The sequence below is a fragment of the Mesoplodon bidens genome (assembly GCF_964165515.1).
Source record: "Mesoplodon bidens genome assembly, chromosome: 16".
NCBI classification, from domain to species: domain Eukaryota; kingdom Metazoa; phylum Chordata; class Mammalia; order Artiodactyla; family Ziphiidae; genus Mesoplodon; species Mesoplodon bidens.
In genome coordinates, this window is record NC_138173.1 from 22,214,825 (window position 1) to 22,232,992 (window position 18,168).

Below are 18,168 nucleotides of genomic sequence, written 5' to 3' on the forward strand. Positions count from 1 at the left end.
ATAACAAACTCATTACTTTGAAAATTACTACCAAAAAAAAAAAAAAAGGAGGAGAAAGAGGAAATTGGGGCATGGGGGGAGGAGAACAGACATTTTCTAGATTTTTGTACAAGAACTGTTCTTTAAATTAGCTTGAAAAATTGATAATAAAAGTGATGAATATACCACCTATGAATTAGGTTTTCTACCAACCAAATGGATGAAATCTGATCAGGCCTCTAGACCTAACTATTAATTTACAAGAGATAAAGAAGCAGAAAAAACGTGTTAAATGACATCATGGGGATAGAACTGGCAAAATCTAGAGTATGGGAGACAGGGCAAATATTCTGTTGTGTTTTTTTTTTTTAAACACAATAATAACAGCTTTTAAAAGCAAGGGGCATAGAGAGATGAGTAAGATTTAAAGGGAGATAACAAACAAATAAGCAAATCACAAAATATAAAAGTTATTTGTGTCCTGAATAAAACTTTATTTAAGAATTATAAGACAATTTGTACAATGTGAACACTACATAGATATTTGAGGATATTAAAGAATCATTACAAATTTTTAGGGGTAAAATGATATTTGAATATGTTTTCAAAAAACTTTAAAGTTGTTATCCTTTAGTTATATAATGAAATGTTTACAGATAAAATGATAGGTTATCTGCAATTTAATTCAACATTATTATGTAGAAGTCAGTGGGGTGATAGATCAAAATGAAGTTGGTTGGGAAATTGATCATTGTTGTACCTGGATGATGGGTACATGCAGATTCATCATATTATAATATTTTTTCTCATTATTCTTGTATAGCTTGGAAATTGTCTATAATAAAATTCTAAGAAATAAGGAGAACACTTGGATCCTTAGATAGAGAGGAGTCTGAGGAAATGTGATCTGTGGAGAGTTAAACTACTTCTGCCCTGTTAACATTTGTAGACTTAGGATGCTGAGCCTCGGATTGGGCCAGGAGACCAGGCCTCAGGTTACATGAGTGAAGAACTGGAAATGAGAACCCCATATAAACTGTAACCCCCAATAACAAGATGAACTGGAAAAATTATACATCTACTAGAAAAAAAATGACAACAAGGAAATTAAATTCCTCTGTTTTGCTCTAATTGGGGATAGATGGACAATCTAAAGACACGAAAAGTGAAGCTAACAGACAAACCCAGATGGTGTCATATTCTACAGGATAACTTTCACTAGTCAGTGGATTAAAAAAAATCTACTGAGATAACTATTACATATTAAACTTTAAAAGGGAAGGCAAATCGTTAGGTTTGTCAGAATTGTTAGGTTGGGTTTGTGCAAATCAAACATAAAAATAAATTATTAAAATAATTGGGGAAATATGATTATAGGTTGTGAATTAGTTGACCCTAAGGAATTATTTTTAATTTTTAAGTATGTTAAAAGCACTTGTCTTTGTAAGAAAATGTTCCTACTTTTAAAGATGTATATTGAAGTAGGTAGTGCTGAAGCATTATAACATTTGAAGTATGCTTTACAGATGTGTTACTTAGTGTGGTCCCTAGACCAGCAGCATTAGACTCACCTGAGGCTTATGAGAAATGTAGAAGCTCAGTCACCACCAATAGGTCTGTACCTATTGAATCAGAATTCATAGTCTAAGAAGATTCCCAAGCGATTTTTATAGACATTAAAATTTTATAAACTTTGATTTTAAAAACTGCAACAAAGAAAAAAAAATGAAGATAGATTAAGACAAGGTGGCAGAATTTTCGTTGTGTTAAATTTGTCAAGGACACAAGATTAATCGTACCATTATTCTTACTCTTGTATGCTCTGGATATTTTCATTATTAAATCTAAAATATATAAAAAGAGATAGCACAAAATTCAAAGCCCAACAGACTAATTTTCATAATTTCTTCTATACCTATTCCTGCTCTGTCTCTAAAACTGTATAATTTTAAAACTCAATTCTACTATATTGATGCTAAATAGAGATGTTGCTACTACTTAAACTACAGGGTGTACTGGAAGGTAGAAAATTCTGATAAATAAGGTTAATTTTCCCTGAAACTCATGATAAACTAGAAAATTCTGTCATGAAATTACTAAAATGTTCAGCATTAAATTATGAACACAAGTTCTGGTTTATGATAATGTAATTATATTAAAGCATAACTATAAAAATGGACTATTTTATTATACATTTTGGCAAGAATCAACATTAAATTATACTGTATTTGGTGATTATAGGATCAAAGTTGTAGTAATCAGAAAACAGGAAGAGCTAACATTAAATTATATGATTATTAAAATGGTCAGAAAGTAATAATCAAATTGTATTTTTCTGTATAGAGATAACTGTGAGGGAAATTATTTTCCATATTATACCAGAGTAGAAAAAAAATTGCACATGTAAGTTTGAAAAGCTGTAGAGATATAACACAAAGTTAAATTGAAAGCCAAGAAAATGACAATTTCCATTCATATAGCATATAAAAATTACATTTTTAAGCAACAGGGCTATAAAATAACTACAACATCTTCAGCCAATTCATGTGCAAACTAGTATGACAAACATCATTCTTATGCCTATTCAAACAAAATTAGAGAAAACAAAATTAGAGAAAAAAACAGAAGACAAAATCATTTTGCATTGTACATCTGTACATACACTTTCTGAATAATATTCTAAACTTATTTTCATGTTTCTTTGTGTTTGAAAGTACTATTTTGTTCAGTAATATATATTTTTTTAATTATAAAGGTAAAGTCAATATTTCCCCAGGAAGATTTCTACCTTTCTTTCCAAGGAACATAATGGACATATTTACAGAAAGCTATCACTAAACTCTATATTCATGGAATTAATAGATCAAATCAGACCCAAGAGTATTAATCAAATTTAGATGAGTGTTTGTTTTTATTTTTTACTGTAAGGACACCTCACACTTTATTAAAACTCAAGGACCTTTAGTTTGTGTGGGTTATATTTATCAGTATTTTGTATATTGTAAGTTAAAAGAGTAATTTTTAAAAATTGATTTTAAAATAACAATAAGAAGCCCATTACATATGAGTCATATTTTTAAGAATAATTGCTGTATTTTCAAGAAGAAAAATATCAAGGAGAAAAGTGGCATTATTTTCCATTTCTATAAGTATCTTTAATATCTGTCTCAGTAGAAGATAGCTGGATTCTCATATCTATTTCTATGTCCAATCCATGTGATATTACAAGACATTCTCCATAGTGGTTATGCCGGTTGTTCTGCATCTTCAGCACTGCATAATTTCCATATTTTTCTGGTTACTGTTTCTAGGTGATTTGCAGTGGTAATTCATTATAATTTAAATTGTCATTTCTATAATGAGTAATGGATTGAGCACCCATTTTGTATGTGTAAATAAGCATTTGTGTATCCACTTAAGGAAATGTCTGTTGAAGTCTATGCCGATTTTTCTGTTAGGTTGTCTATATTTTCCTTACAAGTTTGCAAGAGTACTTTGCATATTTCTTTATCAGATATATGTTGCTAGAATAACTTCTACCACTCTGTTCATCCTCTCTTAATGGACATTAGATGAATAACAGTTGTTAATTCTAATGTAGATCAATTTATTGATTTTTTTTAATATTTAGCACATATGTCTATTTTTAGAAATTTTTGCTCCCTTGAAAGTCATGAAGATGTCTCTGGTGGTCTACTAAGAGCCTCATTGCTTAAATTCTTATTTAAATATGTGATCTATATGGAATTTGCTTTTGCGTGTGGAGTGAGAAAGGGATTTGATACATTTGTTTTCCATGTGGAAAACCACTGACACAGCCCCATTTACTGAAATAACCATTCTTTTCCCACCATATTTTAAAGTTATTTTTTTCATAAAATATGTTCATATATGTGTTAGGTCCATTTCTGAACTCTATTTTCTCTTCTGTTGGTTGCTGTATTTCTTTGTACCAGTATCAGACTCCATTAATTACTGTAGCTATATAATGAAACTTGATATCAGGTAGTGTAAGTCTCTAACTTTTTGCTTCTTTTTCCAGATTGTCTTAGCTATTCTTGCCCATTTGCATTTCTGTATATATATATATATTTTTTTTTAACATTTATTGTGGTAAAATACACATAACAAAGTTTATCATCTTAACCATTTTTAAGTTTACAGCTTAGTGGTATTAAGTACATTTATATTGATCCAATCATCACTGCCAACCATTTCCAGAACTCCTTTTGTCTAACAAAACTGAAACTCTATACCCAGAAACAATAACTCTTTATTCTCTCCTCCTCCAAGACCTTGGCAAAAACTATTCCACTTTCTGTGTTATGATTTTGACTACTCTAAGTAATTCATATAAGTGGAATCCTACAGTATTTTTCTTTTTGTGACAGGCTTATTTCACTTAGCATAAAGTTCTCAAGGTTCATCCATGTTTTACCACATGTCAGAATGTCCTTCCTTTTTAAGGCTGATTAATATTCCATTGTATGTACATGCCACATTTTGCTCACCATTTATCTGTCAGTGGACACTTAGGTTGTTTCAACATTTTACCTATTGCGAATAACATTGCTATGAACATGGCTATACAGATATCTCTTTGAGAACCTGCTTTCATTTCTTTGTCTTATACACCCAGGAGTATAATTGCTGGATTATACGATACTTCTGGATTTGATTTTTTTCTTTTTGAGGAATCACCATACTGTTTTGCATGAAGCTGTATATTTTACATTCCCACCAACAGTACGCAAGGATTTCAATTTCTCCATATCCTCACGAACCCTTGTTATTTTCTGTTTAGTTGTTGTTGTTGTTAATAGTAGTCTTCCTAATGAGTACTAGTTGGTGTTAGGTACATTTTCTTTGCATTCCCATCTCTCCCAAGGAGATGTTGAGCATCTTTTCATATGCTCTTGACCCTTCATATATCGTCTTTGGAGAAATGTCTATTTAAGACAAGTCATCTTCCTTTTTTTGAATTGGGTCATTTGTTTTGTTGTTGACTCCCACAAACTGCATTCAAGTGGCTGCTGGAATACATGAACAGATGCTTGCCACAGGACTCAGAGATGGGAGACAGGTACTCATTGCTGAGCAAAAAGCTTAAATTGACCAAAATTAACTGTAATTTACCATCCAAGGTAAATTATTTCCCCTGGAATTTGCCAGCCTTCAGTCTATTCTAGAGTTAAAAAATAGTTACATTAGATGGATTCTTCCACTGAATCTGCTACCTATATGGGGGAGATAGATTCCTGGTGCCTCCCCAAGTGTAAGTTCGTTTGCTTACAAATACTGTTTCTATCTTTTGTAGATGATCAATACTATTCTTTCTTTAAAGGTTTTGTATTATTGATGGGTCTATAATTTCCCTTTCTTTTATTCTTGTCAGGCGTTAGAATCAATAATTTTCTTGCCTCTTATAAAGACTTTGGAACTGTTCCTAATTTTTCCATTCTTTGGAACTGTTTGTAAAATATTTGTAAATATTTAGAATATTCACAAGTAAAGCCACCCAGGCTTGGGATATGCACTGTGAGAACAGTTTTACTAATGAGTTCAATGACTTTAGTAAATTTCTGCTTATCCGATTTTCTATTTCATCTTAAGTCAGCTTTCTTAAGTTGTGTCTTTTTTTGACAATTTTGTCCATTTCATTCACGATGTCAAAATTAATGCCTCAAAAATTGTTCATAATAACTTCTTGTTATGTTTTGATATTCATAGCATCTGGATTGATGTTCTCTTTTTTATTCCCGATATTGGTAACTTAAATTTATGTTCTCTCCCTTCCCTTCCCTTCCCTTCCCTTCTCTTTTTCTCCCACTCCTCTAGCTATTCCAGACTGAAACTAACTTACATTCAATCTTCAGCAGCTCTTGCTTTTGTCTTAACCACTTCAGTTGCAACTGGCAGGATCCTCTTCCCCCCATGCTTTCTCAAAAGTAAACCAGCTTGGGCTTCCCTGGTGGCGCAGTGGTTGAGAGTCCGCCTGCCGATGCAGGGGACACGGGTTCGTGCCCCTATCCCGGAAGATCCCACATGCCGCGCAGCGGCTGGGCCCGCGAGCCATGGCCGTGGAGCCTGTGTGTCCGGAGCCTGTGCTCCGCAACGGGAGAGGCCACAGCAGTGAGAGGCCCGCGTACCGCAAAAAAAAAAAAAAAAAAAAAAAAAAAAAGTAAACCAGCCCTATGTCTCATTTTTCCTTGCAGATTCTTGTCCCTCCTTGATACGTATACTACTTGGTTGCCTTGAAGTTTCAACTCTCTGAAGGGTTAAAGAAGAGCTGCTATTTTGTATTTTATCTGACTTTTTCTCATTATCATTCTGGGACAACATTTTTGAAACTTTCTATTTCGTAACTAAGCAGAAAGACAACTCTAATAGTGTATATTATTAATTTTTATTTTTTGAAAATCATTTTGAGAAAAATTGAAAACCCCATTGGGAAAGATTAAATGGAATTTGTGACTCATCAATCTAGGAAAATACAGCTGTAAAAATTTTATGTATTCATATAACTTTTCTCCCTTCTAAATATTTTCAATCCAAAAGGCATACTAAAAATATGTTTTTCTACACTTAAGTTATTTCATTGCCTTTCTACATATTTCTAGTTAAATAATATATATCACAAATAATATATGTGACAATGAGTAAGATGATTTACAAACCAATAGATCAATCATGTCTCAACAGTACATTAATTTATTCAAGAACAAATAGTTTATGCCTGTGTTATTTTATGTGTGTCAATGTTCTAGACCCTCGAGGCAGACTAGGTGCCTAATTTTACAGAATATCTATTCTCCCTTTGAGAGTTAGAAAGCAAAAAAAATATATAAAAATGGAAGAGCAAGATAATTTCAAGCAAAAGTAAGCACTATCCAAAACAAACAAACAAACAAATAAACAAACAACTACTCAGTGACATACTGAAGATGAATGGAGTAAGGACGTTCTAATTTGGATGTAGTAAGTGGTAACAGAGTATCTTATTAAAAGTTTCTTTTTTAGCAGAAACCTGAATGATCTGAAGGAACCATCTGATATATTAAAAACAAAATCTGTGGAACAGCTGAGAAACACAGAAAGGCTGTCAGGTTGGCTGGAAAGTGATGATTGTGATACTATCTTTGGTCCATATTAGAAACTGTTATTCAAGTGGGCTATTATAGCAGATTACTTTCCTATTGTAAAAGTTTACCAAGTGGCAGCCTTATATGGGTGAAAAATAAAAGAAGGATTATATAGGAAGAGGAAACCTTGTGCTCAGTAACATTACAGTTGAGAGCATTCACATCAGTTGGAATATCTGGATCTCATCACTGTTTTTTAGGGTGCAATTTCTTTGTAGTAAGACAGTGGTGACAATGTAATCAAAGGATGAACAATGTCTGGACTCATGCAAAGCTGTCCAATGTCCCCAGTTGTCTTAATTTTTTAAAACTTAATTTGATGTTGGTTTCCAGGTGATCACAGTGTTAGATAGAACATGCACAACTTACACCCTCTTCAAGAGTTTAATGAAAACCAGTACAATTCTTGCCTGAATCTTCTTTAAAAGACCCAAAGACTTATCACTTCAACAACCCAGTTAGAGAACTATACCAGATGGAATCCACCTTCATATTTTCCTTGCAAGAATATAGGAAGTGATGGTGGAAATGCCATTTTCTTCCTTTGGGGGAAAAATATCAATAATACTTACTTAACATTTTATATTTCAATAACATTTTTAAATGAATATGCAATTAATCATAAACTATTTCTATAACATTTATTTATAAAACCCTAAATAATAACTTATTTTAATAATGTACATATTTGTCTGATTGTTCACTAGTGATATACTGCTTAGTGTAGGGTGAGAAACACAGATATTGCCTTCTGAAAAAAAACCCTTTAAGCCCTAACAGATTCAGTTTATAAATTTCCTCTCTAAAAAGTGAGGAATAAAATAATTTACAATAAATTAATTATTTCCTCTTCTGAAGGTACTAATACCACAAATTCAGTCAGAAGATGGATCAAGTTTTTCATACATTTCTCTCATTTCACATTTTTTTTAAATAAATGAGACTATATTTTGTCTAATGACTACCAGAACAACTATCTGGAAACTGTGACTTCATTATATGTAAGACAGTATTTTAGGAGATATAGATGTATATTTAGATGGAGATATAAATACATAGCATATATACACAATATTTAATAAGACACAGGAAATGTGGGATAGCTCCAGAGTGGTACACCCTATGTTCTGAGCTGCTCCGAAATGCAGTTCTTTTTTTTTTTTTTTAACATCTTTATTGGAATGTAATTGCTTTACAATGGTGTGTTAGTTTCTGCTTTATAACAAAGTGAATCAGTTATACATATACACATGTTCCCATATCACTTCCCTCTTGCATTACCCTCCCTCCCACCCTCCCTATCCCACCCCTCTAGGTGGTCATAAAGCACCGAGCTGATCTCCCTCTGCTATGCGGCTGCTTCCCACTAGCTATCTGTTCTAATGGGAGTTCTTTCGGCACAAAGGGCATTATTTTCTGTAATGAGATTAGAAGAAAGGATTTGCTAATAATTGCTTCTATAGCAACTAAAAATCTTGGAATCCCACCTTTCAGCATTTTGAAAATCTTAAAGGGGACGTTGTCAGTAACAAAAAAAAATTGAAGACTGATAGTATATTTAAATTAATCATTCTTTAAATTCATCTGCACATTTGCCTTTTAAATTGATTCATGCTTCTCAGAAAATAAAATATGCTAATCCATATATCATTTTTCCACTGTGTACAGCAACTATATCTAAAAACAAAAATACTATAATTTTACTTTCCTTACTATATTCCTCCACAACTTGTGTTGTACTTCCATATTTTCTTTTAATTCTGCTAGTGAGATATATATACATATATGTATATATACACATAATATTTAGATTTTAGATATTTGCATTATGCAGGACAATCCATAAAATGGATAGATGCTTAATTTTAATACCATTGAATACAATTTTCAAAATTTTATACTCTAATTATTTTTGGAAGCACAAACCAGAAAGGGTAAAGCAAATTTGAAATGAAAAAAAATGACCAAGCTGGCATTTTTCATTTCAGACTTTATATTTGGACTACACAATGGGACAGATTATAATAACAAAATTTTGCTTTTACAGGGAAGTCAATCTTTGCTTCTGCATTGCCTCATCTCTTTTTTTTTTTTTTTTTTTGCGGTATGCGGGCCTCTCACTGTTGTGGCCTCTCCCATTGCAGAGCACAGGCTCCGGACGCGCAGGCTCAGCGGTCATGGCTCACGGGCCCAGCAGCTCTGAGGCATGTGGGATCCTCCCGCACCAGGGCATGAACCCGCGTCCCCTGCATCGGCAGGCGGACTCCCAACCACTGCGCCACCAGGGAAGCCCTGCCTCATCTCTTTTAATCTCACCCAGTTTATTTTTCATCTCAGAAACTATATTTTTCATCTCTAGGAACTCAATTTGGGTTATTTTTATATCCTCTATATGTCTATTTAAGATGTTGATGCTTTCCTTTAACCCTTTTGAACCTATGAAAATTAGTTATAATAACTGTTTGAATGTCTTTGTTTACTGATTGTACCATTTTTCACTCTGTTTTCATTAATTATTTTTCCTCATTGTTATGGGTTATAGTTTCCTTCATCTTTGCATCCCTGGTAATTCTAGATTGCATGTCAGATATTGTGAATTTTACTTTACGAGTTGCAGGGCGTTTTTGTATTTTCTTTTTAATATTTGTAACTTTGCTCAAAGAGGTAGTTAAGAAATAGTTTGATCATTTTGAGGCTTTCTTGTAAGCCTTATTAGGCTGCAACTGAAACAATTTAGTCTAGGGTTAATTTGGTCCCACTACTAAGGCTATACCCATTGAATACTCTGTGTATTGAATACTCTAGTTGATGCTGCATGTATTAAATTATATCAAAACATATTTGTATATCTTAAAGCAATAAATGCAACACATAAAAATATAAAATAATTTTAAAAATTAACTTTTATTAAATAAAACAAAAATGTTTTCTTCTAGTAATTGTAGCATTTTAACATGTTTAAATACTTCATACCTATGAAATTCATTTTGTTAATAAATATGAAAAGAGAGTCCACCTTTATTTTTTTACAGATGACCAGGAACTTATTCAAAACCAACATTTAACTGTATTACACAAAACATTATTCCACCGGTTTTTATGGGTTATCATTATAATTAACAGCTTTATACAACCGTTGTCTTGTGCTGTTTGTTGTTCAATGCCTAAAATTATTGTTATATATATGTATATATATATATATAGATAGATAGATAGATAGATATATACATATATTTACTTTTAGCTGTTTAAACCAGGAGAGTAAATCCAGTTCCTATTACTCCATCCTGTCCAGAAGCACAGGTCTTAAGTGAAATTTAATACCAAAGAAACAGTTCCAAATTTTACAATGGATCAATCACTGGTTGTTGGCATATCTTCCTACACCCAAGACACCAAGATAACTTCTACTCACTGTTAAAGCTTTATGATGAGCAACACTTCCACCACTGTGCTTCCTTAGCATGTGAGTATATTTTTAATTTACTGGTTATATATATATTCTCTAATTATCCATTATTTTGTCCTTCTTTTGGATTACATATTGATATCCACATTTTTTTCTAATAGCTCACAGAAATTTCTTTCATTAACAACACCAATAGAAATAACAATAAAAATCACCTTGGGAAACCAAATTTATATCACATTACCAAATTTTTATGTTGCTCCCATAAAACTTCTGCAACATACAACCACTATCTATCATCAGTATCATTAGAACAAAAACAAGGCATTCGAATCTCAAAAGCAAAATATTTTATTTAACTTAATAAATTTCACATTATAAAATTTTTCTCATAGCATCATCGTTAATTCCTCAGTATTCACTAATATTGGGAGATTTTTCTTTCAGTTATTTGAGACTAAGGATGATTTTATTCATCTCTACAGCCTGGTACATATATGTACAATGTTTGTCAAAAGGTGGATATTCAAAAAAATGATTTACTAAATTATGGTAATTCATGTGATCACTTCTGCAGTTCTTAAAACTTTAAATTACTTGTTAATTCTAAGAGAAAGTCAGATAATTTTTAGAAGGTTTTCCAAATCATGCTAAAGTGTCAGCCTTCACTTCCTTGTCTGAGGGAAACAGGATAGAAATAGATGGTTTTAAAGTTCTCTAAGCTTCTGTGTCCTTTATACATCCACAATTTTAATCCTTATCATTTTCAAGATTTGCTAAATTATTTGAGGTGATCCATTCTCTTATTAAAGTGACATATTTTAGGGCTTCCCTGGTGGTGCAGTGGTTGAGAGTCCGCCTGCCCATGCAGGGGATATGGGTTCGTGCCCCGGTCAGGGAGGATCCCACATGCCACAGAGCAGCTGGGCCCGTGAGCCATGGCCACTGAGCCTGTGCATCCAGAGCCTGTGCTCCACAACGGGAGAGGTCACAACAGTGAGAGGCCTGCATACCGCAAAAAAAATAATAATAATAAATACATAAAAATAAAGAAAAGTTACATATTTTATGTCACATACTGAGCATATTAACAAATAACTTACTGATAAATGACAATGCCCATCACATCAGGTTAATCTGATTTCCATAAAATGAGCTCTAACTTCAAGAATATTAATTCATCTAATAAGGGTGATGATTTACATAATGTTGCCTAAAATATTTCTCTTGATTATTTAAGAGAGTTTTCCTAGGGGAAAATAGCTGGGAAGTCAATAGAAAAAAAATATATATATATATATATGTGTGTGTGTGTGTGTGTGTGTGTATATGTATATATATATATACATATATATATATATATATATATATAACCATGATTAATTTAATTCCAGTCTAAAGGACTCTATATATAATGTATTTGAGAAAACCAAGTCACTATTATAGATGCAGATAAATGGCTGTATTTATGAGATATTTTTAATGTAACCCAAATTATAAGAAATAGTTTTTTGGTATAGAAGCAACCACTCTTTTAGCTAAAGGAAAATATAAAATCTGAGTTTATTGAAAATTTGCCTCATTGCCCTCTGTTAGTGTGTGCCTGCCCCATCCATAGGGGCCCAGTTAAGAACTATTCTATCATCCATACATCAGAAGAGAATGTCTGTGTTCTATGTTGATAGTCAGTCTAAACAAATATTTATACAGTTGAGATCAGAGATATAAAATGTCAGTTCCAAATCCACCCATGATGGCACATATACCAGACAGATGACAAAGGTTATACAGCCCTGTGAAATACCTGAATCATATTTTGCAGCCCTTGAAAGAATTCAAGTTGGAGATTAGCAGAAACCAGGCTCAGTCTGTCCATAATCCCCTTTATCTGTCTTCTAGCCAACAAAATGAAAACCTGAAGCCAAGCTGACAAATAGAGTGTGAAGGGCCTTCTACTGCATTTAAGAAAAAACTGAGACATGCTATAGGTAGAAATTATCTTTTCTATTACTATTATTGTTGATGTTGTTGTTATTCATAGAAATAATGAAAAGAAAAACCCTAAATAACATTATTCTGCTGGATTCTTTACCATATGTAACACAATAAACTGACTTGCTTCATATTACACTGGGCATATAACATGTAAACATGTGCAGAGAATAGAAATTACTATCTGTAAAGACAAATGCCCCTGTGATACAGAAATCTATTATTTTAAGTCCAGATCATTAGATCTATTAAGGTGTAAGTGTGTTTCAGTATAGTCCTGCTAAAAGTAAAGCTTAAAAGTAAATCAAAAAAAAAAAAAAAAAAGGAAAACTGATGCCAGTTAGATACAAAATATAAGATTATGCTATGTATATGGGACAGGATAGAACTCTGAATGAGGTCACATGTAGGAAAAGCAATATTAGTGACAAATCAAATAATGTCCTTATTGAGCATAGACATTCCAAGAAGGGTGAAGAGTACTGTAAATTAGATGTAAGACTCCTAATATTCAAGTTAGTTGTAAAAGAAACAAGGTAAATGCTTTCAGTCAATAGGATAGGCTGAACTGATATTGAGAATCCTTTCTTCCAATCTGAACACACAATTTGTTATACTTGTGTTTTCTTTTATATGTTGCTTTTACATGAAGCAACACATAAAAAGCAAATGAACGAGCTTACAAAAAAGGGGGGTGATCCCCAGTCACAGGATTTAAGGGGGAAAAACAAATTCAACATTAGAGTAGTGAGGAGGAGTTGAAACCAAGAAATTCAAGGGGGCCCTGGAAATAATAAGCCTTGTTTTTGAGGGCTGGCTTTAAATATCTGTTGTCTTATCAGAAAACAGGTAGATGCTGGAAAACAATAGAATAATATCTTCAAAGTACTGAGGACATATAGCTATCCAAATTAAAATTCTATACCTCATTTTTAAAAACTACTCAAGAACAAGAAGTGAAGAAATTTTCATTCATAGACAAAGAGGAATTACCACCCACAAACTGTAGCACAACAACAAAAAATTACTAAAGCAGTAGCAGCAGCTATTGGAATTGTCTGAAGGCATTAAAAAATGTTCTGATGCCTGAAGCCAATACTTGGAGATTTTTTTTTTTAACCAAGGTGATCTAGGTGGTGTTTCAATAATTGGGGCTTTAAAAACTTCTCACATAATTCTCATGTGTTTTAGGCAAGATTGGAGACCATTGTACAAAGAATGTTCTTCAGTAAGAAAGAAAATAAGCATAAAAAGAAGTAGGAGGGTGCACTGAACAGTGACCAGCAAAGAAATTTGTAATGTTGGAATGAATTTGAATAACGGTTGAGTGTAAAAAATAATAGCCAATGGGGGTACGTACAAAGTAAAACTAAAACAGTAGATAATATACTGAAATACTGGAGATCAGATTTAAAATTTGAGGGGTCCATGAACAGCTTAGGAGGAAGATGAGATAATTAGTTTTAGACTTATTAAAGTTAGAAATATATGTCGAATTTTTCAGAAACCACTAAAAATGAATACTTCATATATGATTCATAAAAAGGTAGATCATAAAAAGAGAATGAAAAATGTGTTTAAACGAGGTTAGTACAGGAAGGGATAAAAAATGAAAAAATAAAGGAGAAATATATCAATAAACACAATACATTTGATTACAGAGACAATAAAAATAAATTTAAAAATTCCAGTTTATACTGCTTACAAAAGACATATATAAACTATTTTTAAGGTGCAGTGCCATACTTCACTCAAAATAATTAATTATATATGTGATAAATGATTTTCAAGATTACATACTTGGCATGATGACATGTATACAAAATTTTAAAACTCAAAGCCATCATATATTTTTCATGGATTCATTTGAATATAGTAAAAAATTCAAGCATGGATTCAAAGTATTTATATTAAATTCATGACACCAGTTATCTAAGAAAAGGAAAATGGGACTGAAATGAGAATAGAGAGGAGAAAAAAGAAGTGTGTGTGTATCTGTGTGTTTGTGTGTGTGTGAACACATGTAAAACAGTCAAATATGTGCTTCTTTCACAGCATGATTCACTGTATTCCATCACAATATTAATAAGATTTCATACAATATGGGCATCACTGCAGAAATTAAAATTGTCACATGCTTATGTGTATTGGGCAATGAGCTCACCTTACTATTTCCATCCATTCTTCAATTAAAATCTAGAAATGTGAATGGGCTGTTAGAATTTAGTTAATGAGCCAATTATCGAACATGCTAGTTATGCACAGCTTTTCCATGGCTTAATTATGTTTTAAAATAGCAGGCATTCATTTTATGTCTTTAATTGATGGCTATCACACACAATTAGTTTGAAAATTCTTATCAATATGCTTGAAATATATTTGGTTGAATCATTGGAGTAATGTTTTTTGAACTTACCCAAAAGTATGTGTTTAACCTTCCTAAACACAGTGGCACCTTTCCAAATACAAAGTAGTTGCATTAGAATTATTCCTAATATGAAGACATTTAATTTTTGTGGAAACAAATTTTCTCTTGAAAACATAGCTTCCAGACGGAAGAAAAATAAGGATAGAAATGTATTTAAAGACAAATTTGAAGATGGGAAATCAAAATTCAAATTCCATAGTGAAAGAAAAAGGGTTAGTAATTACAGAGAGAAAGGCAAATACAATGCAAAAATTATTGGAACATACTTTGATCAATTACAAACAAACTTACATGGTAAGTTGTAGCTTCCGTTATTGCACCAATTTTTAGCATATTTTAATATTTTCATTTTGAAATGAAAATTTTAAAAAGTCATCTATTGTGTTTTTAGAAAGTATCTAGAGTGGTTGAAGTGAAATAACTTTCAGAAAATGTGTTAAAATGGGGCTACAAAAGACTTAGGAGGACATAAGCTTGGTTCTTATTATTGATAGTTTGCAAATCAGCCATGGGAATACACATTATTTCCAATTTAAAATGAATGAATATTCTATATACATATATACGCATCTTATCATATTGATTATCAACCAAGTAAAATCTCATGAAATCTAAGTATGGTTGAAAAACTTAAACATATTTTTATGTTTTTCCAAACACTAGAAAATGAAAGGAATTTCTGTTGTTTGTCACTTTCTTTTGGACTCTCTTGGCTTCCTGAAAATGATTATGTTAAGATATTGGAGAAATATTCATAGGAAGCAACAGAGGCCATGAGAACAGAGACCTACACTGCTTCCTCATTAGAAAAAATAAAATAAAAATTCCTGTCTATCCAATTCAAATTACACTCAGGGATGCTTATAATATAGAATTTGAAAATTGAATACATACTAGTTGTCCAGTAGTCAGCCCCTTTGATTACTCATGCATTCCATCCTAAGTGTGTTGTTCTTAGAATTCAGAGGGGTCCTTTAATCACACCCCCCATCTTTACCACTCACATCTCCAGATTTTCCTACTTCATGGCATATTGGTGTTTAACTTATTAAACAAATATTTGTTGAACAATTACTATGCATGCTAAGCAATGGGGATCAAAGATGAATGAATATTCATTTGTCTTTAAGGAGACACAGTCTACTGGAGAGAGGCAGAACTGTGAACAGATGACTGCATAAAGAGGCAAAGTCAAATCTTATTTATTCAGAGGAAGAAGTCCCCGTGATCAAGCAACAAGTAAAATCATTTCATTGTGCAAGACATGTATTTGTGATTGAAAATGCACAAGCATATTTATCTTATTATCCATCATAGATGATCACCTATTATAATCAGAGAGATTTCTTAATGGCACAGCATCTAGAGAAGGAGGTTGTGCATGAATCTGTCATATTCAGAAAGTAAGGAAGTGGCACAGTGGGAACAATTCAGGAAAGTAAATAAACATGATAGTAGATTTAAAATCTACTTTAATTGTTCTTACTATTATTAATCTATTTGGGCAAGTAGTAGTTTTCATTGATGTCAGCATTTTTTCATCCATGACTTGAAATCAGACATTAAATATTAATATTATAAAAATATTACGAATTGAATTCATTCACAAATTTATAAAAGTAGATCAGCACCAGAGACCTATTTATTGGAAACAAAGTAGGTAGAACAATTAAACTCATTTATAGTTCCTTCTCAACCAAAGTGGACAGAAGTTTTATATGTAGAGGTCAATCCTGGGCCAGAGGCTATTTAATATTTTCATCAAGACTAGGATGATAGAAAAGCATGTGGATTTAGTAATTTACAGTTCTCTTTAGTTGATAAGACTGATTAATACTTTGTCAAGATCAAAATTCAACATGACCATAATATGACCTTGAGAAATTGGAGAAGTGGTTGAAAACAATGCAATTTAATAGTCTAAGGGTCAGATATGGGCTTTAAAGGGATTGGGAAGGAAATGGAAATTATAATAATGTAGGTGATACCATGCTAGTGAGAATGCATTTGTGTGTGTAATATAATATGTAACAAATAATATTGAGTATAACTTGAGTCAAGAATAGAGCAATAGCTTTTATTTTTTTCTCTCTCTCACCATGGCATAGTGCTTACTCACTCACAAATATTTCTAATAGATTTCATCAAAATTTAGTCATTAAATCCTGTATCCCTGCTGATAAACCTAAAAGTAATTCTAAGATATATAAATGAAGAGAAGGGTATAAAGGTACAAATAAGTGGGTGAATATTAATGAAATTACTTTGTATTGTTCTTTACAAGTACGATTTATGCATTTATCTTGTCACTAACACATTAATTCATTCATCAATCATTACATATTTATAGAACTTCTACTATGTCCCAGGCACTGCATTAGGTGCTGGTAATACAAGGTGGGGAAAAGCAAGCATTGTCCATAGTTCTTAGAGCCTGCAGTCTAAAGAATAATTACTAATTGTAGTAAATATAGACAGGGTACTATGCGCCATGGAACAGGGAGCCTTTCTCATCTGGAAGGATGAGGAAAGGCATCCCTTGTGAACTGTCTTCTTAACTGATGTGTGAGGTAGGTAGCCTAAGGGGACAAGGGAGTAAAGGAGTATTTCTTGCAAAGGGGAAAGCAAATATTAAGAATTTGAGCTTCAAAAAAGGAATGCTTCACGTTGATATTACAGTATCAACAAATACAATTAAATTTCTCGTTGTTAATACATTGCATAAAAGTGGAGGAGTGGATTTCTGCCAAAATTAGGGCATATAGTTAGGATTAGAAATGTGCTCTGTGATATCAGTGACTTTAACATTGCAGTGAGACTGGGAGGAAAAAAAAACGTACAAAGAGGTTATCCTATGGATCCAATGGCACTGATGTACATCAAGGCTTTTGCTGAAGTAGAAAACCTGCTATTGATATTGAGATGCTCTTGAATGAAACAATGACTTCAAATAAGAGTTCCAAACTGAAACTCAGAAAGGCCACCAATCTGACATGACTTAAATTTGAACTGCTTCTCAGATAGGCAATTTATACTTTGGGGTAAATGGAAACTGGGCTTGGTTTCACTAATGATATCAATGACATTTTGCCATTAAATTTGGTTTAATATTTTCATTTTACAAATCCTTAACTTCAAAAACTCTCTAAGGGAAAGTAAGGGGAAAAGGATAGGACTAACTTGTTTAGATACATTACCTTGAATTTTAAATTTAAATT

General features: G+C 32.3%; 1 long non-coding RNA gene across 1 annotated transcript; it reads left to right on the top strand.

Annotated features, from left to right (window-relative positions):
• The first annotated feature begins 10,372 nt into the window (after positions 1-10,372).
• Positions 10,373-17,005, top strand: LOC308629922. Its single transcript, XR_014017737.1, has 3 exons — positions 10,373-10,587; positions 12,430-12,518; positions 16,081-17,005. It is a non-coding gene; the product is annotated as an uncharacterized lncRNA (long non-coding RNA).
• Positions 17,006-18,168: the final 1,163 nt, after the last annotated feature.